The sequence below is a fragment of the Podarcis liolepis genome, assembly GCF_965112155.1.
Source record: "Podarcis liolepis genome assembly, chromosome: 4".
NCBI classification, from domain to species: domain Eukaryota; kingdom Metazoa; phylum Chordata; class Lepidosauria; order Squamata; family Lacertidae; genus Podarcis; species Podarcis liolepis.
Genome location: NC_139558.1, coordinates 59,654,107 through 59,681,239, shown reverse-complemented (window position 1 = coordinate 59,681,239; position 27,133 = coordinate 59,654,107). Strand labels below are relative to the sequence as shown.

At 39.9% G+C, this 27,133-nt stretch overlaps 1 long non-coding RNA gene across 7 annotated transcripts in view; it reads left to right on the top strand.

The window, feature by feature from the left end:
* Positions 1-27,133, top strand: part of LOC310705843 — a 246,338-nt gene that overhangs the window by 201,416 nt on the left and 17,789 nt on the right. For 6 of the 7 annotated variants that reach the window (XR_014525478.1, XR_014525479.1, XR_014525480.1 and 3 more), the window contains one exon: positions 7,594-7,657. This is a non-coding gene — a long non-coding RNA (uncharacterized lncRNA). Of the gene's footprint in view, positions 1-7,593; positions 7,658-9,589; positions 9,779-27,133 lie in introns of all 7 variants that reach the window. The other variant, XR_014525481.1, reaches the window with a different exon arrangement.

The window sequence follows — 27,133 nt, the reverse complement described above, 5'->3', positions numbered from 1 at the left end:
TACTTTTCAGAATTAAGCCACTTCAAGTACCGATGGTGAAAAGCTTCATTTTGTATAAGCAATAAGCTGATAGCTTTGATATATAAACAATCTGCGGACTGAGAGGCCACTAAAAATAATCAGACAGAAGTTGGATAGATAAGTATGTTTTTCTTTCTTAAGAGCATACTGAAGAGGCTGTTTTAACAAAGAATAAAAACGTTCTTCTGCTAGTTTTAGGATTTACAGTATTACTAATTTGGAACAGGAAAGAATAACTTAATATCATGACAGTTTTAAACATCTGAGGACAACTGGGAATATTGCTATTGAAAACGCAAACAGAATAAGAGAGAACCTGAGAACGCCTCTTGTGTATGTACAAACTTACAGAGGAAGTAATTGTGGCTTCATAGCTGAGATGGAGTCTGAAACTGGCTCGTCTCATGTTCCATAAAGACATAATTCAGTCACATCCTTTGCAGGATTTATAGTCAATGTGAGCTTTTTGGAAAATGTGTATAAACCTTGTTCACAGGACACAGTCAGATAAAGGCATGGAGAACCAGCATATAAACAGTGAATCATGTACATTGGCCAGTCCATAGTTTCCAAGTAGCAAATATGCACAACTTCAAAATATGCACAAAGTACTGTATATATTTCCCATGAAATGTACAGTTGTCTAGAAATGTTGCCTGTTGCCTGGCCAGTATATGAAATTCAAGTGGATAGTTTATATTTTTAATGTATGTATGTGACCAATAGCCAACACAACTCTCATCAGTTCACATTTACAATAATGACCTGTCAGCCTGTGCACATTTACTACGATTTATGAACATTCAGCTGCCAAATCATACCAACACCATTTCCTCTGTTTACAGTGTCCTGGCAGGGTGGGGGTGGAGTGCCATCGCTTTTGTAACTAAATGGCACCATCCACACACAAAACAGAGGGGTCAGCACATTCAGAAAAATCCCAAGCTTTGCAGACATGCATATGTTATTTTAAAAAGAAAGGAAAGGGACCTCAAAAGAGCAGAGAACAGGTGAATTCAGGCTGTGCATGCATGCTTTCTCGCATGCAGATTGGGAAAGGGAGAAGGAGCATGCCAAGGGCATTAAGCTGCCCCCCAGCCAGCATGGCCCCCTCTCCCCCCCAAGTGCCCCAGTATTCCCTTCAAAGCTCTCAGCTGAGACACCATACATCCCTTGAAGGCGAGGATCAGGCCGCACACCAGAGCCAGCTGAGTCCATGCCTTCAAAACGTGTGTTTTCATGTGATAAGGCTTTCTTCTTCTGGGAAGCCTTCCCACCTGAGAAAAGGGAGCCCCTCCCACATGCCCATGTCACATTTCATTGTAGGGCCCAACTGCATACTTTGTGTCTTTCGTTTTTGTTTTATAGGTGCATACTCCGGTCCTTGACAGCACGTACTTCAAAGCACATTTAGAACTTAGTAAAGTGCGTGAACATTCAGTAGGGTGGGGTGGGGTGGACCTATATGCATGCCTGCCTGCCTAAAATGGACTGGTTAGGGCAGCGATATACAGTCATTATAGTTGAAATTTGCTGAATATTTTCTGCAACCACACACACCTTCACAGGGCAGCTCACTCAAAGTCTTAGGGAAAGGCATGTTCAAGAAAAAGTTCTATGGGCACCAAAGGACTTGCACATGGAAGTAAACAGAAATCCATGCACATGCAAGTTATTCCATTTACTTGAATAAGTTGGTTCCTTAAAAATGAAATAGAAAACCAATTGAAGCAAATGCAGTTTTTGCTAAAACCATTGCTTTGAGAGAATAAGTTTTCCATAATAAAGAAATACAGTGTAACATTTTTATTGATTTTAGGTGAGTTGAATATAAGTTACATATACTGCTGAATAGAACTTTTATTATTACTTGCATGCAATTGATAAAATGCATGGAAAATATTGTAGCTGTTTAGCTCTATATGGCAGTGCAGCCATGGCCACATTTACCAGTATCGAAACAATGAAAATATTGGTATAAAAGGACCTCCGTTCCTCCCATCACCAGGCCCCTGCCCTGATCATTTATTCCTGGTCAGCTGGTTTGATAGCATGAAGAAAAGCATCAAGAACCGTTGTTGAGCATCCTACATACCTCTCATGGTCCTCCATAGTTTTGAATCACACATTCTAATTACAGCATTACATTATATGTCATACTTTGTCCAGATCTTGGTGTCAAATATGGAGTGAAATCATCTCAAGCACAAAAAATTGCCTAGTAATTTCTCAGTGGCACTTGTACAATTCCTCAGTAATGCAAATTGTTTATCATATCAAAACTTATTTCATATTAAGACCTTGCACTGATTATATGAGAGGGAAAGAAGAGAAAGAATGTGATGAGATTGTGCCTAAGGCTATAAACTTATTTAAAATCCTATCCCTAAATTTGTTTTACTTGGAACCAAGATCAATTGATTTCAGTAGTATTTGCTTCCAAATGGTATTTTTAATATTACAACTTTACTTTACAATTTTACTTTTCCCATAATTTAAACTTATCATTAAGCTATCACTATGTGCTTATTTCACATTTCTTCGGGGCTTGTACACTTGCACACATTTAGACAAATGCCTACACTCACGCTTCTTTTCTATGAAGATGAGTAGATATCACAGTGTCATTGTCACAAGCATTTTACAATAGGTTAAATCTAAAGGTTCCCTTCTTCCAATGGAAGGAGATTCTTATGAAATAAGACTCCTTTCATGAGAGAAAACCTTCTGTCAGAGAAAGGAAACCTATGCCTCCAGCCCAATAAAGACTTGGCCATTTTAGAACATCAGAGTTTCCATGGTGGTTTATGAAACTGGAACTATTATAAACTCCAAACAGGCTTCAGTGTACTCACTGAGCTGATTCACGTGTAATTCCCAACCATGATTTGGTGTTGTATGAATGAGACTCACGTTAATCCACTCCCTTCTCTTCTTCCCATCTCCTCTTCATTCTACTATTGCATGTTTTGCTTACCACCCTGGCTTCTTAACTTGCAGCAAATCATAGTTTGTGATTATATACAGTTGAGTGATCTGTAGTTTTTACATAGCTAGCCTGCAGACCAGAATTAGAAACCATATTTGAATGTACTAGAGTTAAGAAGTTATAAGCATAAAAGCATAAAAAAGCATAGAAGCATAAAAGTTAAGAAGGAGGTTTGTGGGATTTCAGTGGTGGGAGGGTGAAAGCCGCTCTGCCCCACATAAACACAGATACACTCCCAGTCATCCTTGGGACCCTGTGCTGGCCACCTCTGAAAGATAAATTATCCACTTAAGGGTGAGATACATGATTAGCATCCAGGGTAGTTTGAGGGTGTAAAACCAAGTGTAATCATCTCTTCAGAATTCTTCAAATTTTGAACTCAAACCCAAAGGTTATTGATTGGCCCCCAGTGCTTACACCAGATTCAACTAATTGGCCTTGCAAGTGGAAGACCAAAGAAGGACTTTTTCTAGCACAGTGGGGCTGTCCTCTCCTTGTATGCCCTCCACCTCCACACCCCAAATTGGCTGAGGGTCGGGTCGGAAGAACCTCCCAGGACAGTTCACAGAGGGAGAAGAGGGAAGATGGTTCTGCTGGGCAAGCAGATTGAACATTTGTAACAGTGTGACACTGAATTCCTCCCATGGTGTCCAATTTTTTGATAGGAAAAAGGCAGAGCACCTTCCAGTGGACTCTACAGAGTCTAGAAGGGAATGGTGGGGATTTTCTACAATACCAGTTTTTATATGCTGGACTGGATACTACTGTTTAGAATGTGGGTTGTCGCCCACAGACTAGGGAGACTAAAAAATAGTAATATGCAGGTATTTAGGTTAAATATAATCCAGAAAGCATAATGCACCTCAATTTGGGTGGGAAGAAATTCTGCATTTCAGTGGTAGGTTGCTGGTGTGGTGGGGAAAAGCACTTTAAAAACAGTAGGTAAATGGATGTTAATACTTAAACCATTATTCTGCATGGTGCAGGAGTAGGGAACGTATGACACCCCACATGTTGCTGAATTACAAGTTTCATCATCACTGAGACCATTGGTCATGCTTGCTGTGGCTGATGGAAGGCCAACAACTTCTGGAAGTGTACCCCTGAACATGAGTCTAAATATATATATTTACAAAATGCCTGTTTGTAAATAGCAACAAGTTGTGTGGTTTCAGAGTAAGAATAAGTACCCGGTTTTCAATGTATCAAACCCGGTTGACACGTAGTTTGAGTGTGGCTTAGGAATTAGAAAACAGGGCTAAGATGAAGCCATTCATACTGTGGAAACACAAGTGGCTTTCTTGGCAGACTGCTTTGAAGACGATTACAGTGATATTGCAATCTCGGTGTTGATTGTGGCAATGGTGGGCACATCTATAATTTTTGCCTAGATCTAATCAGCAGCTAATAAAGAAAGTGGGGAGGAGGGAGTAGCTAGAATAAATATACAGTATACCAGGAAGGAAAATATTTAGGGAATGTTGCATTCAGGAAAACAAAGCAAGCAAGCACTGCTTTAAATTAGGAAATGTGCATTAGGAAAAAGAAATATTTCAGTTCTGGATGCATTTGGGTGTGCTACAGAATACATTTTCAGAGTAAGCATGTCCATCAGGGCTTTAATTGCTACACTTAGAAGAATGTCCTCTCTTCTCTACCCGCCCCACCCCCCTCAACCCGACAAGAAGCCAGAGTTAGCTGCGCAAATGAACAGGCTTCAGAAGAATCAGATTCTCTTTGGACGACTCTTCACATTCCCAGTCATCATTACATTTAGGCAGCACAATTCCGCCTCTGGTTGATGGGCAGAGAAAGTGGGCAGCTTGCCAGGTAGACGTTACCATGACTCCCAACCCCCAAAGGTGATGCATTTTTCAGCTAATTCAATGAAGAGTGGGCTGAACTTTGGGTATAAACTAGACAATAGCTGCCTTCGCAGTATCAGCAGAATGGTTTATGGGAATGCACTCCACATTTGGCTGAAAAAAATCATGTGACCTTACGGCTGAGATTTTGCAATGGTGCCAACGGAGACTTGGAAAGATGCAACCCCTGGCTTCTTTTCCCTCGTTCCTTATGTGGCTCAGAAAATGGTGGATCTTAATACTTGACTTTAACCAGACTCAGCAAGCAATAGAGCCTTGAAGCACAACTTTGCCTTTCTTCTTCTTTTCCCTTTTTTGGCAGGCCACCAAGAGGCTGCCCCTTTCACGCCTGATACAGTCTGTTGCTTATCTGTCTCCTGATAGATGTGAGGGAAAGAGGAGGAAATCCTAAACAGAATATTTAGGGTTAAAAAGAGAAAGAGAGCTGCATTTGAAAAGGACAAATTCAAGAGAGAGTCGTCGTTTTGTTTGAAAGGTGGCATGGCAGCATTTGGGAGGTAGTTTACGACAAGCCTTTTGGGCGTCTGGAGAATAAAAGTTTCAAGTGTTTGGATATGCTGGCGTTGGAGCTGGGCAGACCCGACAACAGCATTGAACATGAGATCATTGCAAGCACAGTGTAAGCTACTGGCACTCTGCCTCTCTGCCCCTTGGCTTCGGCAGATTTATGCAAGCATCATTTATGAAATCAGCACAGGAGTTCAGTGGATTTTTTCCTTCCTCTCCAGCCCCCCCGGCTTGCCCTGCTTCTGGTCCTGCACAGGCGGCCGTCGCAAGGATTGGTGCAGTTTTTGCGCAGTGCCATGTGCCTGGAATTCTGAGAAGAACGAAAAAGACGGCAGACACCCCGTTCCTCACTCCTGGATCTAGACGGTGCCTAGGAAGCTACAAAGTCTGAGTTTGGAAAGAAAGTCAACTGACTTGTTCACAAAAAATAATAAACACTGGCATGTTTAACTACAGGAGCTTCAAGATGTCTTAGGGCTTCTTAGGACATAACTAAATCAGCTGAGATGTTCGATTCATTTAAAAATGTGTTTTTGTTGCATCAATAGGTTGCAATGAGTGATAAAGCACCTTTCAAAACAGGTATAGCAGATATTGTTAATTTGTTTTCCTTTTGTTTTGAAGCTGAAATCCTTGTCTTATTCACTTAAACGTTCTTGACCAATCACACTGCTGAAAAGATCTTTTTGTTTCAGTCATGTCTGAGTACTGCTAAAAATACAAAAGTAAACAGAGGCTCGAGAATGTTATGATTAACTTTGGGCCACGTTTAATCTTAGCTAAGTGCTGAAGTAGTGCAAAGTCATCTTGTCTTATGGCTATTCAGGATAAATGTTGACTATAATCTCTATATGCCTTCAGGTATATAGACTGCTGCTACAAAAAAACGCAGGCTACTTTTTCATTCCTGCTTCACAAAACTAGTACAATGGGTCTGCCCTCTCGTCAGTGCTTTGAAACAAGAATGTAATTCTTCTAATGCCTATGAAAGTTTATCACTATTTCTGTCTAACTGCATTATGAAGAATTCAGTGGCATAAGGACAGAAATGAAAAGCGTGTTATTATAACTTTCATATTGCAAGTCTGGTTTTCAGTTAGCAACAATGTCTATTTTTGGATGTTTGGTAATGGAGCACTTGTCCAAAAATAGTTAGGTGGACAAAAATGCGAGGCCACGCATTCAATATTTGTTTACAAAGAAGCTATGCACAGTTACTCATGGCATTAAAGGATAATGCCGCCTCAGCAAATCAGTTTCCTTTAAACTGTTCCGTTGCTGTACAGCTTTTATATTTCTAATCAGAAATAATTTAAGTTGGAACACTGGAAAATAATTGTGCACATCAATGGGCAATGTTTGTAACCCTTTCCATACTTCTAAGTTTTGTTTTGTGTCTTTAAAAAAGCAGCTCCAACTATGAATTATAACTTAGATTTAAAATTTTGAAATGATTTGTGTGAAAGTGATTGTTGTCTGTTGTGCAGGTTACACATGCTAGGGACATGAAGGGTAAATATTTCTAATAGTTTGTGGCATGATGTCAAATGTGGATTCTAACATGCTGTTTTGAACTTTGCAAGGAGTAGAGAAAAAACAAAGAACAGTGAGAAACTGCCAAGGGAGGATAATTCACATTTAACAAATATAAGTCCTTAACTAGGATTTACACTGAAGCATTAATTAGCTTGATTATATATTTTTCCCCTAGCTGTTGTAGTAAAAGAATTGCATATTGGAATTAAAATAAATATGCCAATAGATCTCCGTGCTGTAATGGAAAAGTAATTATTGTGTAGACTAAAAAGGTTATTGCTTATGTGAACAGATAAATCACTGTATTTAAAAGTTTTATAGTTTTAGGCTGCAATCCTATGCAACTTTCATGAAAGTAAGAGTAAACATGCTTAGGATTGCACTTTTATCTTCCTACTCAAGTAGCACTTTTTCATTTTATTAAACATGCAAATCTATTTTGTCCCTCTTTGCTTGTTTGTATCAGACAAGCTTCTATATATTTACATATTTTAAATAAGTATGCTTTTTTCTTACTTTTGTCTAATAAATTAACTTTATATGGTCTCAACAGGAGCACACATTTCTTTGTGCATAGTATCATGATCAAGAGACCTTCTAAAATGGATCGTATTGTAGAACATTTTAATGTTGTGTTTCTTCATTTTGTTATAGTGCTGTGAAAAATTAAAATGGAAAAGAAAACCGAAGAACTGGATCATGTAAGAACTGAATGAAGGTAATACAACGTTAAACACATATGTGACTATTTTCATATTTGAATCATGTTCTTAAAACATTTTTAACAATTAGCATTTCATTTTAATTGAATAATACCTCTTGAATATTGATTTGATTACTGAAAAAAGTGCAGTTCAACTGGCTTTTCTGTTCCTTGTTGTTTTCCTTTCAAATATCTTGGTTTCATTTACCACAGAGAGAGTATTATCAGTGAAGGGAAACAAGTTAGAATTGCAGAATTAATGTAACTAAACTAACAACAGGTGTGATATAGAATGGACTTTGGGGGATCCAGCATATATTCCACACTCATCTGTAGGGTATGGTAAATGTCTGGTAAAACTTTTCCATGGCACTCCCCTAAAATAAATGTATAACTGCAAAACTGATCTCCATATTCATAATTATGCTGTTTAAAATACGATTTTAAGAATTTAAGGATAAACATTTCTGGGAAGATGAATTAATTATTTGGATTAAGTTACAAATATTTTAAAAGCAGCATTGTTGCTAGATGCTCATTTCTGAAGTGGAAAATATAAATAGAATTTCTGTTGAATAATGACTAAAATACCAAATAACTTCAGTTACTGGCCTGCAATGTCCGAAACTTAGATGCAAGTTACTTGCCCCCAAACGACAATATATTCAACCACTGACATTTGGGTCATTCTAAACATTTAGTGCTAGAACACTTTTCTTATTAAATTACTGATGAATAAAAACATTTTGAACCTGATTCGTAAGCTTTAATGCTAAAGAGAACAACATTTTGATTGATTAATTCCCATATACCGTAGCTAGTATTTGGATTAATCAATGAAAGACACTGACTTAAAGCTATATGTTTAGTGTAGATGGTATTATTTATTTATTTATTTACAAAAGGATATAGCACCTCTGTCCTAAAATATATCTATGCTATGTAGGGTTTTTTTAGTTAAAATAATGGTGTTTATGTTTATGAAAGACACTTGGAGGATAATTCCTTCAGGATGCCATCTATTTGAAGGATTGAACCCCATTAATTCAGTGGAACTTACTTCAAAGTAGACATGGATAGGATTCAATTATCAGAGAACCTGTTGATACTTCAGAAAGGCTGCTTCCAGATGTTGCAGAAGGCCTCATAACTTGATTCAATAAAAACTAGGATAATTTATTAATAGCCACAAGAGGAGAATTTTTTTACATTTGTCATTGTTGTTTGGGTCAACATTTATGAAATTTTGAGTAAATATACTCTACTGTAACACAAATAATACAAAGTTTGCAGTATGCTAGTACTTTCACTTGGAGCAGATATGTTTTGATTCTTGGACATGATGTCTTTTCAGATTCAGTAGCTGTATTTTCATTGTTTGTAACATATCATTCATTCATCAGGATTCGTATTAGATCTGCATAGTTTCCCTCCCTCCCCCTATTTGGTTTACGAAATTTGAGGTGCTGTTATTTTGATAGCTCAAACCCCACTTGAATCTGCTACCATATAACTTTGTATCTGTTTTGCGTAGTTTTTGAACATTCAAACTGTTTCTTATCTTTCCCTTAATGTGCATTTGGAAGTTGTTGTTTGTCAACATAAATGCTTAGCAATGATTTGTTCTAACTTGCTCCCACACTGCTTAATCTGAAAGATGATGCCAGTTGGCATAAACCCGTAGATCCGATCTTGTGGTGAAGTGTACTGCACAAGCTCGCTTCTATGGGTCTGTGTCAGTCTGGTGATCTGACCCAAATATATATATATATAACAAGTCACAACTTGGGTAAAAAAAGACTGATTTTTGAGCAACTATTGTCAAAGAGAATGGATGTTCCTTTTTTCAAATTTGTATTTTGGTTTTAGCATTGTCATCATTGAACATACGAGGGAGAAATGTTCTATCTTACTATTTTTCTGTTTTGTGTTTTTATCTCTTCAAAGCAGAATACATTTAAATTCACAATACATTTCCAGAAAAGAGTTTGGAAAATGGGCAACGATTAAAAGCAGTGGCTGTGATCTGCCAAGGGAGAACTCAAAAGACCATTTGGCTTTCTGATTGTCACCTATGGAAGTTGAAGTTGCCCAGGAATATTGGATTGACTATTCCATAGCTCAGGCATGTCCAAAGTCCATTTAATCAGGCCCCCATGGCAGTATATGTCCTGGGGTAAAATCCTAAAAACAGCTCAACAACTTTGGGGTAAAATTGTAAAAAAGCTCAACAACTTTGGGCAGCCCTCACGCATGTTCATTTCATCAAATCTGGCCCTCTTTGAAAAAGGTTTGGGCACCCCTGCCATTGCTGGTAACAAGAAACCATGTGTATACAGGGCTCCAGGTTGTGGCAGTTGGCCTCAATCCTGCAAATACTTCCAAGTGCTTAAATCCCAGTAGGATTTATAAACTCAGAAAATAAGGGTCGTTTTGCACAATTTACTAAAGAGATGTTCACAGCATATCTCTGTATGTGTTCCCAGTAAAGTGTGAGAACCATAAAGTTTTAATTGTTTGCTCACACGTAAACAAATACTGAGGGAAGTAATTGGCTAATAGACATGCTACTTATTCCTTTTAAAAAAAGCACAAGGAAATACCAGGAATAGCATCTGGAATCTTCTGCATGCCAAACATGTGCTCTAACGGTGTGGTGTAGTTTAGCTATTACATACCCTCGCTATAATGGTGTTCACCATGGGATACTTGTGGCAAGCACCACTTTTCTCTGTAATGTGAATGGCCTCAAAAACATTACTTACAGGTTGAAACAATTTAAATGCATTTGCTTGATATGTACTAAGGGAAACTCACATGGATGTTCAGTATGCTCTCATGATTTGAAAGAGGGTTGCTGATTCTGTGGAAGCACACACAATATCAACAGGACAGAAGCAAACTCCAGTGATCCTTCCATGTTCATATTAAACATGGTGGAAACTGATTAATGGTAAGTGTCTGCCATATTTGAAAGAGATGCAGAAGATCAGAAGAAGACACTGGAAGCTGTGTGCATCCGGGTTGAGGTAGTAGGTTGTATGGTTTAGAGTTACACCCTGGGAGTTAACTGTACAACCTTCTAGCTTTCCTTGGAGCACACTTGAACCATCGAGGAATTCATCATCTTTTTAATCTAATAAAGTGAACTCTGTGTAGTAAATGTATATGGAGTAATCACTCTGAAGCTTTATTGATGCTCACATACTCCTTATTACATGGTTATTTCATTTACAGCGTATTAGGAACTATGCTAACATGTTCTCCTAATGGACTGTGACTGCACATCACAGATATTTGAGAAAGAATGATGGCTACTTTAATTATATCAGCAGCAAAGCTGGAAAAGCTGACTTAATCGCTACATACAGAAACTGACAAATATTTATCTTTGCCATTTTTCCTCTTAAGACTTATCTGAAATAGTTTAAATTTGATGTAACTAACTCTAGAGCAATACTTAACAAAAAATAATGATTTAATATGAGACTAGATCATGTGTATGTCTGCTTACACAAGTTACAGCTTCTCTGATGAATTAGTGTGACAGGTGCCCTTTAGATATTCTCACAGATGTGTCATAACCTTTTTTCCACATGGATGGGAGTAGGAATTGTCAGATCAGCCATTGCTGGTTTGCATTTATTTTGTATATTTTTATTTATATTAATCTGGGGGGGGAGGGGTGTTAAAAAAGCAACAGTGCAAGAAATGTAATTAAATGTGTATTTTATCTATAGGTATATGTGTGTGTCTGTGTGGGTGTGGGTGTGTAGTTTATCTTAGTGTATGCATTTCCAAACACATCTTCTTATACATATTGATACAATTTTAAAAGTCAAGAACTGTGGCAGAAAATTCTGAGAAGCGTGAAATCTAAGGGATAATTAAGTTCCAATCCATGTATTCACCCTGAAATTGCAGACTAGGTCAGTTCCTGAAAAATGTGGACCGAATGAAATTTTTCCCCACCCCTAACTGGGAGATTATTTAAATGACTCAACTATGTGATGTATAGTGACAGTCACATGGGTTCCCCAATGCCACTTCTATGGCATATGGGCCGGAGTGATTATTCTTTGTCTTTCCTACAAAATTGGCATTGAGGAAGCCATGTGATCTCAGCACCTCAGCTCACATAGTTGCATAATTTAAATTGTCTCTGAACCACTTGGGTATTGCTCAAGGGGATCCCACATGGCTGGAAGAACATCTGAACACTGCAAATTATTCTTTAGCTAGTCAACAGTCTTGGAGCCAAGCTAAGATCACCCACATGATGTTTCTGTTGTTAGATTGTACCACTTCCAACTGCAGTTTAAATCCTTTCTCCTTCTGTAGGGGGGCATGGCTAAAATGTAAGTTTTTAGTTTAGAATTTGCAAGACATTGCAGGTTTTCTTGAGGGAACGTGAAGTATTCAATCCCTCACCTGGAGTCTCAGCTGACAGAGCCCAGCTATGGATGACATCATATGAGACTTCTTTTTGTGGAAGTAGCTGCTGGGGACTTGGAGGACAGAATAACTGAGTGAATGGGGATCTGAATGCTGAATGTTGTAATCCTTTGTCCTCACTGGTTTAAGTGAGCATGTATTACCAGATTTCAAAAATATTTTCACATTGCTGCTTTTTCATGCTAGTCCCTGTTTGGGCTAAATATAAACAGATATTGCACAAATATTGCACAAATATAAAAGATACAAAAATAGAAAAGGTGACATCTTGGACTTAATTTGACCTCTGTTCTTGCTGAATTTTGGCAAAATTAAACAGAAGATGGCTCACCAATCCAAGCTGTAATATGTTGCTTTTCTGTTTTGTTTTTTCTAGTCTCTTCAACTAATGTCAAAATTCCCACTGTATCAGCTAAGAATAGTCCATACTCCTGAGTTCCTTCACTTCACAATGTGGTCCCTGTGCAGATGTTCTAAATGTGCAGGCTGCATAAATGGTGGTGGGTGTGATCATGCTCACTGGCCATACTTCTTTCCTGCAGCAAACCATCATATGGTTAAGGCCTGTCTGCAAAGGGCCCTAAGCATGTACATACACGAGCTCCAAATGCATGACCTACACCCTAAGCATGGACCACATGTTTGAGTGTACACACATATGTCAGGCAGGATATCAGCATGGATGTAGGGCATGGCATGGGATCAGGTCCATTGGGCAAAATCCTGACCTAACTACGCACCTAGGATGTCTGCACAGGGCTCTGCTGTCTTCTAAACTAAAATTCCCTTGCCGATTGCAGTGGTGCCTCGCAAGACGAAAAGAATCCGTTCTGTGATTCTCTTCGTCTAGCGGTTTTTTCGTCTTGCGAAGCAAGCCCATTGACAGATTAGCGGATTAGTGCTATTAGCGGCTTTTGGCGGCTTTTAGCGGCTTATTGTCTTATTGGATCAGCTAATAAGCGGCTTAGCGGCTTAGAAAAGGGGGGGGGAGGAAAAAAACCCCGCAGGAACTCGCAAGACATTTTCATCTTGCGAAGCAAGCCCATAGGAGATTGGCTTTGCGAAGCACCTCCAAAACGGAAAACTCTTTCATCTAGCGAGTTTTCCGTGTTGCGAGGCATTCGTCTTGCGGGGCACCACTGTAATTGGCTGTCATTTAAAGAGTAGGGGAAGCTCTTCTTTCTCAGAGACTCAAGACTTTGCTAATCAGTTATTTATTTATTTTTAAAAGAAGAAGTAATATCTTCTCTTCTGTGGTCTCCTCTGTCACATGGCCTTCCTCTGGGCCCCGGCCTGCTCTCTTGGAGCGCTAGCTGCCATGGAGTAGGCTTGGGTTGGGCCTGGGCTCAGCCACATGTCCTTGCCCTACCGGTGCTCTCCTACCTCTCCTCAGCCTACATCCCCAAATCATACATTCCCAGAAAGACTCTATTGCAGGCTTCCTCAACCTCACCCCTCCAGATGTTTTGGCCTACAACTCCCATGATCCCTAGCTAGCAGGTCAGGGATGATGGGAATTGTAGTCTCAAAACATCTGGAGGGCCGAGGTTGAGGAAGCCTGCTCTGTTGTGTTTTCTTGAAAGTTTGAAGTTGCTCTTTGATGCCGCCTGGATTGCTGTAAACTTGATATTCTCAATATTGTCTGTACTGTACATGCTCAAACATGTTTGCTAGTGAACAGTGATAGCACTAAGCAATGTGAATTTATACAAATCAGCATTCACTTACCCATAGGCTAATCTAGAATCCACGGACCAATGTTCTCATTTGAAGAAGGCTTCAGCAAAGCTGCTTACATGCCCCTATGATGTTCTTCTTGCCAAGCTGCAAAATATAGGCTAGACAATGCTACTGTTAGGTAGGGTTGTAGCTGCCTGATAGACAGTACACATAGACTGCTCATCAATAGCCTGGAGAAAAGTGACAAGTGGAGTGCTGCGGGGTTCTCCTTTTGGCTTAGGATTGTTCAACATCTGTACAAAGGAATTAGATGAAAGGGTAGAGTGGGTGTTCCTAAAATTCAAAGATGACAGCAAATAGTGTGGACTAGCTAATACCGTAGAAGAATTAAGTACCATGTTCTCGGCGATGCAGTTTAAGAAGGATACTGATAAATTGAAATGTCTCCAGAAGAGGGCAACAAATATCGTGAGCAGCTGGGAAACAAAGGCCACTGAGGAAAAATGGAAGAAGTTGGGATATGTTTAGCCTGGAGAAATGTTGATTAAGCGGCAATATGGTATTTAGATATTTTAGAAGTTTGAAGAAATCTGTTTTCTTTTGTTCTAACATTAGAAAGAATTTCCTGATGGTATAAGCTGCTCAACTGTGGAACAGACTACCCAGAAAGTGTGGTGTTCTCATTCATTAGATAGGTGCTTAGATGGTTACATACCAGGGTTGCTATAGTAGTGTGTTTTGGCATCAGCAAGAGATTGAATTAGATGACATTTCAGGTATCTCCCAATTCTGATAATCTAATCTTATGTTGGAAGCTCACTTACAAATGCATTTGAATAAGAAACCCAAAATGCATTTCTAAAAGTATTCAGGAGCATAGAATGAAGTGATCCATCTAGTTCACCATTTCAAACTTCACTTCTTTCAATATAGCTGTAGTCCTGTGAACTGAGTTATTTGATCAAGAGTTAGTTCCCATTAAAACTCAAGTCTATGCAGGTTGCTTTGAATTCCCCTCTCTCCTTGCATTCATAAATGCTGCTATTTGGTTAAAAGTCTTGGGTCAATTTTGCTAGCATGGCTTAGTTACCATTGGCTGCTTGCTCTAGTGACACAGATCAGTCATAAACACTTTTAGAATAGCTACATAAAACATTTTTATAGAATCACTGGAACAGTGCAAAGCAGCTGGGGCACACTATTGAACATGGTTCTCTATTGTTTCAGTATAAGTGTGTTTACAGCCCCTTTTGTTATATAAATAGAATGATGTATCATCTTTAAAGGAGTGCAGTCCAGTCTAGCACATATCCACAATTTACCCTCTTTAAAAGCTAGGGGATATATTGTCTGTTTCAGTTTTATGTTTAAGGCAGGGCAGGCATAAGGAATATGTGGTCCTCCAGATGTTGCTGGACTACAACTCCCATCATCCATTACTCTTGATCATGCAGATTGGGGCTGATGAGAGTTGAAATCCAATAACACCCAGGGGGTCATAGTTTCCCCATCTCTGGTTTAAGGTATTTTCAAGGGCAGGTTATTATCTGATGATACTTTTATCTGTGGCCAAACAATCCCAGGACTGCCTGAATCTATGGAACGGCTCTAACTGCTGCAGTATAAGGCAAGGCAAGACTTGTTTTATGACACCAAAGAACATTCTGCAAAAGGAAAGGTAAGTGGCATAGAGGTATCGGGGTGTTAGAATGCTGAAACAGTAGAGTGGGCTGTACCAGTATTAACCACCAGCGATGGGATGCCATTTTTCAATTTCCCCTTATGTGATAAAGCCCCTGCAGTAGAAAACAAGCAGAATAGGCTAAGGGCCAGACTTCAGTCTTTCTCTCTAACTTACTCGCATAATCTCCACTCTTCTGTTTTCAGGGAGTTTTGGATGTGTGGGGATATTCAAAGTGGTATCCATATTTTGTCACCTCATTCTGCCTCAGAATTGTAATGCCAAGTGGATTATTTTAAGATGTTTTGGATGCCAGTATTTATTTTATATAGTTTGACAGGAAATATATCTGAACAGTGAATGTGTTCAATCATAAGCTGCTTTGCCTTTTTTTTTTAAGAGCACAAAACTTCATGTAAAAATAAAGTTCAGTCAACAGGTGTCATGTTATGGCTGAGAGACAACTGTAGTAAGTTCCACATAGTTCACTGTATTTTGAAAACATGCATATTTTATCACAATATACATACCTAAATGACATTTTATCTCAATGTACATACAGTGGTACCTCGGGTTACATATGCTTCAGGTTACATACGCTTCAGGTTACTGACTCCATTAACCCAGAAATAGTACCTCGGGTTAAGAACTTTGCTTCAGGATGAGAACAGAAATTGTGTGGCGGCAGCGCGGCGGCAGCACAGCAGCAGCGGGAGGCCCCATTAACTAAAGTGGTGCTTCAGGTTAAGAACAGTTTCAGGTTAAGAACGGACCTCCGGAACGAATTAAATACATAACCAGAGGTACCACTGAATTTCTAAACGTAATTTATCCTAAAATATTCATTCTTAAATGTTGACCTGAAAACTGTATTGTAAAATAGTGTGAAATCTGATGGATAATTATGTTCGGATCCAAACATTAGTCCAAGAGATGCAGTCCAAGTCAGTTCCCACTGGAGTTCACATAAATCAAATTCCTCAAGCATCCCCACTCAACAGAGCACAGTTTCTCCTTCCTTACTCAGCGCTAGGAATGATAGGCAATGATGGGAGTGGGGGGTTTGTGTATGCTTCCCATATGTCTGTCCAGGCCACTCTCCCTTTCTGTGCAATGCAAGCTGCAAGCTACTCATGTTTGCCCCAAACAGAGAAGGTCTGGGTTGGGATTTGGGAGGGCCACACAAACCTTCCATTATCCATCATGGCCTGTTATATTGCCCACATGTGCACCTGGGGGCATAGAGACTCTGTTGAACCAATGAGAATTACTCAGGCACAGGCACTGTCCCCACACCTATAAACCTTATTGGGACTTGGACCAAAGCATTGATGAAACAGGCCATCAATATAAGATAGTGGTCATCTTATTGTCAAATTTGAGCCATTTATCGTGGTAGAGAAACATTTGAGAGGGTTATTCCCCCATCCACCCTCTATTGATAATACTGTACAGTGTTGCCAAAACCTTTATACAGTGGTACCTCAGGTTAAGAACTTAATTCATTCTAGAGGTCCGTTCTTAACCTGAAACTGTTCTTAACCTGAAGCACCACTTTAGCTAATGGGGCCTCCTGCTGCCACTGCGCCGCCGCACGATTTCTGTTCTCATCCTGAAGCAAAGTTATTAACCAGAGGTACTATTTCTGGGTTAGCGGAGTCTGTAACCTGAAGCATATGTAACCTGAAGCGTATGTAACCCGAGGTACCACTGTATTGCCTGAGGTGCCTTTGGTTAGAGAGTATGATTTATAAATTTATGGTTTTTTTTGGGGGGGGTGATATAAATAAGTTGCACTTTCTAAAAATATACTGGTTATATACTATATTTTCCCATACAATTAACTTAATTAAGTCCTGTCTTTCCTTAATATTTATATCCAAGAAGTCTCCTTTTAGCAGGGAGTTTTATAGTAGTGGGCGGCTTTGTATTTCAGCTACATATTATAACAAATTATTTAATTTTCATTTATGAGGAAGCATATGTTTTCTTTTATTATATTTTCTACTGTTTCTGTTACCATAGCTACAAGTAAAATACAAATTAGGTTTCTGAAGAAAATGAGGCAACAATTTTTTTAAAAGAAACAAATATTTTATACAATAATATAGAAAATAAAGAATGCCTGTGGGGGGAATACGACTGTAGCCCTTCTTATAAACTAAAGTATAGAAAAGCCTATGTCCTGCTCAACCTGGGTGGTCAAAATTATCAATTTGCAGTTGCCTTTGATTATACAAGAAAGTGATTTGGTTAAGTGCCATATTTGACTGCAGTCAGCTTTTTGATTGTCTTTGGCTTGTGTGCCAATTACAAGACGACGTGGCAGCCATCCAAAGGATCACCAAAGAGTGATCGAAATATACACGTTGTTTTGTTGTTGCTGCTACTATTTAAAGCCTGTAGTTGCACTGTTCTCTTTTTGACAGCAGTAGAGAATCGTATATGGTGGGGCTGGAACTGTTCACAAAAAAGCCGGCCAAACGCAATCGTTTTGGGGTGGAATAGGGAAAGTATGAAAGGCTGAAAGGGGAGATGTGGTACAGATGGAGCAGAGATGTGAAGAACTTTCAAAACAAAGAGTTTGAAGTAGAATGCCTTAGAGAACCATTGTAAGGAATACAATGAAGAAAGGTGTTTGTAATAGAGACTAGAGGTGACCACTCCACAAAGACAGAAAAGAGGCTTGATGTTTTCCTTGCGAGAAAGGCAAAAACTGCAGTATTTGTCCTCCAGTATGATGTGGGAAGCAAATAGAAAGGTAAACAAATTAATGCCAAGGCTACAAATTTCTAATATTTGGCCTTGGGGGATGACAACAGCCAGGATTCAAAGGGCTTCTTGGGCTCATGCAAGCAGCTTGTGCTAGCCTGGTGGAATTTTTAACAGCAAATCCGCACTTCAGATCCCGATTACTTTTAAAATTATCTCCAATTTCAACATTGTACATTTTATTACCTTTTTTTTAAAAAAAAAAACTTCCTTCAGTTTTACACATCCACATTGCACATCTGAAGCACATGGCTCCCCCCTCCAATAAATACTGGGAACTAGTTTATTAATGGTACAGTACTGGGATTGTAGCTCTATGGGGTAAACTACAATTCCCTGGTATCCCTGGAGAAGAAGTGTACTTTAAATGCATTGTTTGGATGTGAGTGGTTCATGGGGGGCATCTTGCTAAAGAAAAACTAGCCTAAGACCTTCAGCGAAAGGAGGAATGAAGGGAAGAAGGGAGGGAGGGAGGGAGGGAGAGTTTGTGTACAAATATAAGGAGCTTTGGTCTTCATAATGCTTAACTTTAGCTGATGGCAGAATGTTCCATCAGGATTTTCTGCAATGTCAGGAAATCAGGCAGAGATACAGTGGTACCTCGGGTTACGTACTTAATTCGTTCCGGAGGTCTGTTCTTAACCTGAAACTGTTCTTAACCTGAAGCACCACTTTAGCTAATGGGGCCTCCTGCTGCCACCGCACCGCCGGAGCACGATTTCTGTTCTCATCCTGAAGCAAAGTTCTTAACCTGAAGCACTATTTCTGGGTTAGCGGAGTCTGTAACCTGAAGCGTATGTAACCTGAAGCATATGTAACCCAAGGTACCAGGATTGGTTGTACAGGATTGACTAGAAAGAGAGACTTCACATATAGATAACTGGATTTGAGAGTAATCAACAAGGAGATAGCAGACCTGAGCAGAGAACTTGGTTCTTCATTCAAAGCACTGTGCAGGATGCCTGCATGTAGTTCAGAGCATTGTGGGAAAGCTCCCACCATTAACGACAATGGATATCCTGAAGGAAATATGCATTGTTTAGAGCTATTTCATTTTTCAAACACTGTCATTAGAGATTGTATGTTATGGTGAGGAATGTGCCGTTTTCAGCTGCATGATTGATAAATTCTACTTACAGAATTGGCTTGACCATAATTTTTCCCTTCTACCTGTGTATTTTACTTGAATTACCTGCATCAGTAAATCTAGAACTTAGCATTTTGTATGTTTTATTTATGTTTATTAACTCAGTGAAATCAAAAATCAAAAAATTACCAGTATATGGCTTATATTCCATAGAATTAATTCTAAATCATTTCATTTTTTTTTCATAAACAAAAGTTCCATTAACTTTTCTTCCTCCTTCTCTTTCCCATATTGTTCTCTTTCCATTCACATCAATCGCCCATTGTCCAGATTTACCCTGATAGTAACAAATTCTACTTTAAATCTTTTGACTCAGACAATGCATGGTTACATGCAATATTGCTGCAACAACATTATCATTCCCAAGCAATTATTCCCAAACAGTCAGCACAATTCTGATTCTTTGGCTCTTTGAACCATCGTCTTCATGTCCCCAACCCCTGAACTGTCCACTCCCTTTCTGCTCAGTAATCCATAGAGACCTTCTGTCTCCAGGCCCTAGCAATCTCGCTGTACCCGCCTTTTCTCACTAACCCTTTGTCTCTTGATAATAAAGAGTAATTGAATACATGGGAAAACAAGCACTTATCAATGAGGTACTTGCTATACGGATAGCTCAGTTAGTAGAGCATGAGACTCTTAATCTTAGGGTAGTGGGCTGAAGCCCCATGTTGGACAAAAAGATGTCTGCATTGTAGGGTGTTGGACTAGATGATCCTTGTGGTCTCTTCCAACTCTATGATTCTATTTCTGTAAAGAAGTACAGCAAGCACATGGTAGGCAAAGTAACCTGCAGTTGTTGACAAATAATGTGTATGACATATAAATGCTCATTATGCCCAAACCATTCTACTTGGATGCAATCAAGTAGTTACTTAAAAAATGTAATGGAAAAAAATCATTTCATTCTTACTTTTTAAAAACCAATACAATCACTAAAAATGTTCATTGATTTTGAAATATAAAAGAGGTAAGGAAGAGTGTTATGGTGCAGCTGGCTTAACCAGGGTCAGATTTCTGTGTCTGTGTCAGCCTTCCTGCCCCTTCCAGATGTTGTTGGACTCCAGCTCCAGTCAGCATGGCCAAAAGTCATGGACAATGGCAGTTGTGGTCCAAAACATCTAGAGGGCACCAGGTTGGGGAAGGCTTAAGCACTCATACGCATGTGCTCATGAGTTTCTCTTCAGACTTTCTCTTCTGCAATTCCTCGGGTTGTCTTGTATAGAGCTCCCTGACTTTGGGGGTGTCTACCACTATTTCTGATGCCCATTCTCATGTCCATTGTGCACAGTCACTCAGAGGCAATCACAAGGCAAGAGGACCCTTTGTTCTTCTCTTGTCCCTGCTTGCTCGAAGAGCAACACCACCGAGGAGCACCAGCAGGGCCAGGAGATTCTCAGGGCCAGCTGCAATCTCCTGGCAGACCAGCACCACTGGTCTTTGTTCTTTCAAAAATGGTCTTTTCATATAAGGAAATAAATATAGCTGTGTTAATACTGAGCAAAATGAAAGATGCAAACACAAGCTAGTGGGTAGGACAGTGAGTTAAAGGACTAGATTTTGTTTTCAAGAAGAATAATGGCATTAATTACTGTTAACTAGCTAGTCGATAAGGGACGCAGGTGGCGCTGTGGGTTAAACTAGGTTAGGACTTGCTGATCAGAAGGTCGGCAGTTCGAATCCCCGTGACGGGGTGAGCACCCGTTGCTCGGTCCCTGCTTCTGCCAACCTAGCAGTTCGAAAGCACCTCAAAGTGCAAGTAGATAAATAGGTACCACTCCGGCGGGAAGGTAAACGGCGTTTCAGTGCGCTGCTCTGGTTCGCCAGAAGTGGTTTAGTCATGCTGGCCACATGACCTAGAAGCTGTACGCCAGCTCCCTCGGCCAATAAAGCGAGATGAGCGCCGCAACCCCAAAGTCGGTCATGGCGGGACCCTTTACCTTTACCTAGCTGGTAGATAAAAGCTATATGTTTAGGCTCAATACATGTGTCCCTGATTTAATCCACCACCCAGAGCTGCTATTAACTTAAAATGGTAGGGGGCCTAAAGAAACGTATATATATATATTTTTATAATAGTTTTTTTATTGCTTTTTTCCAGGGTAAAAAATACATCATCAATAGCACAACAAAAGCGGTTTTACAGAAAAGAAAAGAAATTATAGAAAGAAAAAAGTTCACTTTTTCACATCAATTTTCATATTCAACCAGACTTCCCCACGTCCTCCATCCCCTGTTTTCTTTACAATAAAAATAAACAGCAAATTAATACCTTATTTCAAATGTTTTTGTGTTTTCATTTAGTTATATAGTCCACAATTTATACCTTTCTAAGTCTTAACTTGATTTCCAACGTTTACCAATTTCAATACTGAAGCATGTTTTTCCAGAACACTTAGCAAATTCTCAACATTCATATAACTTATAATGTTTTTGTAAATAGTCCTTAAATTTTTTCCAGTCCTCTTCCACTGCATCTTCTCCCAAATCTCGGATTCTGCCCGTCATTTCAGCTATTTCCATGTAGTCGATCAGCTGCGAATGCCATTCTTCCAGCGTGGGTAGCTCTTGTGCCTTCCAGTATTTGGCTATAAGAATTCTTGCTGCTGTAGTTGCATATAAAAAGAAGGTTCTATCTTTTTTTAGCACTCTCTGGCCCACAATGCCCAGGAGGAAGGCCTCTGGTTTCTTGTGAAAGGTGTATTTAAACACCTTTTTCAACTCGTTATAGATCATTTCCCAAAAAGCCTTCACCCTCGGGCATGTCCACCAGAGGTGAAAAAAGGTTCCTTCAGCCTCCTTACATTTCCAACATTTATTGTCAGACAAATGATATATCTTTGCAAGTTTGACTGGGGTCATGTACCACCTGTATACCATTTTCATGATGTTTTCCTTTAAGGCACTACATGCCGTGAATTTCATACCGGTGGTCCACAACCTTTCCCAGTCCTCAGACATAATGTTGTGCCCAATGTCTTGTGCCCATTTTATCATAGCTGATTTGGCTATCTCATCTTGAGTGTTCCACTTAAGCAGCAAGTTATACATTCTTGAAAGCACTTTCGTCTTAGGTTCAAGTAATTCTGTCTCTAATTTTGATTTTTCCACCTGGAAACCAATTTTTTTGTCTTTTTTAAAAGTCTCTAAGATTTGGGCATAATGAAACCAGTCTCGCACCTTTCCTTTCAGTTTCTCAAAACTCTGCAACCTCCAAGTATCACCATCTCTTTCAATTATCTCACAATATTTCAACCAGCCACTCTCCATATTACGTAATTTTATGGCCTTAGCCTCCACCGGTGATAACCACCTCGGGGTCTTACTTTCAAATAAGTCCTTGTATTTAGTCCAGACAATGAATAGAGCTTTCCTGACAATATGGTTTTTAAACAATTTGTGAGACTTTGCCTTGTCGTACCAAAGATATGCATGCCACCTAAAAGCATTACTATGCCCTTCCAGATCTAGGACATCAGTGTTTTCTAACAGAAACCAATCTTTCATCCAGCAGAGAGATGCAGCTTCATAATACAATCTTAGGTCCGGCAGGGCAAACCCCCCTCTTTCCTTTGCATCTGTTAATATTTTAAATTTTATTCGGGGCTTTTTGCCCTGGGGGGCCTAAAGAAACGTATAGAAGTGTTTGGTTCAGGCCAAAAAGGCCAACATGCCCCCCCCAATACTGCTGCTACAAGGAAAAGCCCCCAGTGATTGCTTTAAAGTTAAAAATCTTGCATTGTGGCACTTTTGGACCTTAGAACAGCCATAAATCGATGATGACTAGGATAAAAGGTGATGCTTGCTAATTCCTGCAATTGTCCTAGTATTTCCTCTGAACCTTCTAAAACTATGAATTAGATCCAGATATCTTTGAGTGGATGGAAAGCAGCCAGTAGCATTATTCCCCACAGATACTTCCATTAAATCTTGTGGAAGTGTTCATGCAGTGCTGTAACATGTGGGCTCTCTGAAAGTTCTTGCTTCTTCAATGCATGACTTCAATATTATTTCAGATTTACTTTCGCTTTCTTGTATAATTCTCTATTGCAGCAGTTCCCGCACTGTATTCATGGACCACTTAAAACTTGCTGGGGATCTTGGAAGGTCACTTGAGACCATGTATCAAAACACAGACTTAACTTCTGTCTTATCCTTGCCTTTCTGCCCACTGGCCCAAAAGCATGGCAACCTTTTCCTTTTATGCAACCCAGAATATTTTGCCGTTTTGTAAAAAAAGATTTGAAGTAAGAATACAAATATTTAGGGTTCATCTGAAACTATACTATGCAGATGGACATAAATGAGGGGAAAGATAGAGTGTTCAGATTGTCCATTCTGTAATATGGAAACCCATGATGGTGGTGATGGTGATGGTGATTTTATATGCTGTCCATCTGACTAAGTTTTTCTTGCATGATATTCTTTGTGAACTTGTGCACTTAGTATTGACTAAGTGGTTTGAGCTTGATTGTCAGAGAAGTTTGTCAGGTTTCATATAGTTCTGTCAGTGAGCACACATTGATAAAACACTGTGATCTCTGCGTGAAAGAAATGTAGAGCTACAAGTGAAAGAGGTTCTAATAGATAGTAAAATATTGTGATGCTGGACTGAACTGCAGTCATGATGACATTTCAAAGGAACCTCCCAATATAAGTGTATACAGCTAGAAGCTTGAATTGGAAAAGTGATGTTGAAAGACTGTTCTCAACTAATTCATGAATAAATGTGTCCTTCTTGAAGAAAAACTCTTGGGATTTGATTTGGCATTAAAAATACAGGTGACCTTAAGGCCCTGGAGGAGAGAAATATTATTTAGTTAAGTTTCTTTGGGGGGGGCAGGGTGATGCATTTGGAAGCCAATATCATTAGAAAAAGTGTTTGAAAGTTTTACAGAGTAAGCTTCGAACCTGAGAAAACTGTATTTGAGAAAACTTACATAAGGGATGTATATATACTTTGTCCCAGATCATAGTGAAAACTTTGACCTGTTCTCAGAAATAGGCTAGTAGCCATTGAAGCTCTTGTAAGAGAGGAATCACATACAGTGGTACCTCAGGTTAAGTACTTAATTCGTTCCGGAGGTCCGTTCTTAACCTGAAACTGCTCTTAACCTGAAGCACCACTTTAGCTAATGGGGCCTCCTGCTGCTGCCATGCCGCCGGAGCCCGATTTCTGTTCTTATCCTGAAGCAAAGTTCTTAACCTGAAGCACTATTTCTGGGTTAGCGGAGTCTGTAACCTGAAGCATATGTAACCTGAAGTGTATGTAACCTGAGGTACCACTGTATTCCTGGTCAATAACCTGGCTGCAGATTCCTGAAGCAGCTAAACTTTCTAAGCACTTTTCGAAAGCTGCCTCATACAGAGTGTGCTACAGAAGTCCAAGTGTGATGTAACTATCACTTGTGCCTTGTGGTCAGCTCTCCCAAGTACAGTTTTATATGTTCTCAGGATCCTGTAAAGCTGGATAGCAGGATGTGTTCTAGAAAAAATGTATAACCTTATTCCAGGTTTAATGCATTTAGTTTCTTTATGGTGAGCATAGAGTGGCCATTGTGTGAAACTTGAAGCAGAGCTGAATGCTCTGAATGGAACATAATGGGCTTCAAAAGGGAGCTGAAGCTTTCATGAAGGGACAGAAGCTCCCCTTTGCTATGTAATACCAGATAGCCAAGGAGATTTGAATACATGATTATGTCTGAAGCTAAATCAGAGTGAGGGTGATTCTTTCTGCCCTCACTCTCATGTCTTTTGGGTAAAAATAAAAGAGATTCGGCCAGAAAGAATATGGTGCTGACCTGTTCAGAATATAAGGTCCACCACAGAGAAGCATTTTAGGTTGTTGCAAATGCTAGTTCTGTATTTAAATTTTTTACCTGTTTTTTATTGTCAGTTTCTATTCAAACTTTGTTGCACACCACCCTGGAATCCAAAAAAGATTGGAGGCTGTTGCTAAATGCCAGATCTGCCTAGAATTAAACATGTGTCATTCACAATCAGCACTAAGGGATTTGGGGGGAAGAGTGTGGTGCAGCACTTAGACAGAATAGGGATGTTGTTAGTATACTATATCCACCAGGCTGCACTACAGTCTTCCTAAATGAGCAGGTGAGGGTAGTCTAGGTTGTGGTGCTAGATAATCTCTTCACAGTGCTGTTGGTGGACTTCAGTACCCATTCTGGGACTACTTCAAAAAGGCTGGCTTGGGACTTCATGATCCCCATGGGTCTGTCTTAAGTTTATCAATCCAACAGATCAATAAGCTCGATCTGGTCTTTGCCTTAGTTTGGACTGGTAATACTCTCCACTGTGAGTCTGTTGTCATGAGTGGGTCAACAACAACAAATATTCATTACGGTTGTAGACCAGCATAAGAAGGGAGGGGCAGGGGCGGAGGAAGGGGGCAGTGGGGGCGGGTCACCCTGGGTCCCACCACTGAGGGGGTGACAAAATGCCGGGCGGCACTCGCCACGGGGCCTGCAGTGCGCCCGAGCCACACATCTCTCCTGGGAGTGACGTGGTGGCTTGAGCGCCCGCAGGCTACATGCTGCCCCAAACTGTCCGCCCACTGTCTCCCAATCAGCTGTAGGACAGCTGAGTGGGAGGAGACAGGCAGACTCCTCAGAGGCCTCATGGAGCATTCCGCCCTGGCTCACCCCTCCCCTGTGGGCAGCTGGCTCCGTCCCTGGGTACAGGGCACACACCCGCCCCAGGCACCCAATCGACTTGCTCCGCCGCTGGGGAGGGGTACAATAATTTAAAATCTAAAAACTTTTTTAAAAAACTAAAAGGAGTTAAAACATAAAGTATATATAAAAGTCTATAAGAATCCAAAAGAAGCTAAGAGAGTCTAAAAGAAGAGTTAAGAACATTAGACAAGAGTGAATGAGCGTAAAAGATTAGCATATATAAGACTATAGCTATCACTCTACACAGCGCTCTAATATGAGTGCTCATTATATTTAGTTTGTGAATCGTTTCCTGGTGAGGTTTGGGCTGAATATGGTACTCCACTCAGCAGCAGTGGAGGATCCATATAGATGGTCCACCCACAGCGACTTTTGTAATCTGATGGATAACTGAATGCTAAGGGCTTTTCTGACTGATACAACTGGAGCTCCTGTCAAGGCTTTCATCACACTGTGGAATTGTGAGGTGCATAGAGTCATTGATATGATCACTCCTGAGTGCCCTCGCCACTGCTGTGGAAGACAAAGCTCACCTTGGTACTGTATGTTTTCAAATGGGGTCAATGGCTAGAGCACAGGTAGTGTAAATCGTGGTACTGAACATGATCCAACACAGGTGAGGGTGCATTACTTTGCCTACAACTTGTCAATGACGGTGGTGAAGAAAAATGACTTTTCAGCCACTCTTGTTTCTGCAAATAGCTATCTGACAGAGCACTGTCTGTTCTATCACTGGATCAGTTTCAATTATTGCAGCCTGAGGTTGTGGACAAGCTGCTATGCTATGAGAAGTGTGTCTAACCACCTGCCTCCTTGGCCCTTGCCCATCTTGGTTACTTAGAGTTAGCTGGTGGGTATTGACTGGGTGATGAGGTGGAGGCATCACCCCTTTTTATTATTATTACTAATTTATTAATTGCCTTTTAAACTGCCATCTCTAGATGATTTACACATAAGATAGTTAAAAACAGTTAAAAACTCAAAAAAACATTTTAAACAAGACTAACATCCTACTAAGTGGACACTCATTGTAGAGACACATTTATCCAGCTGGGAAAGTCTGC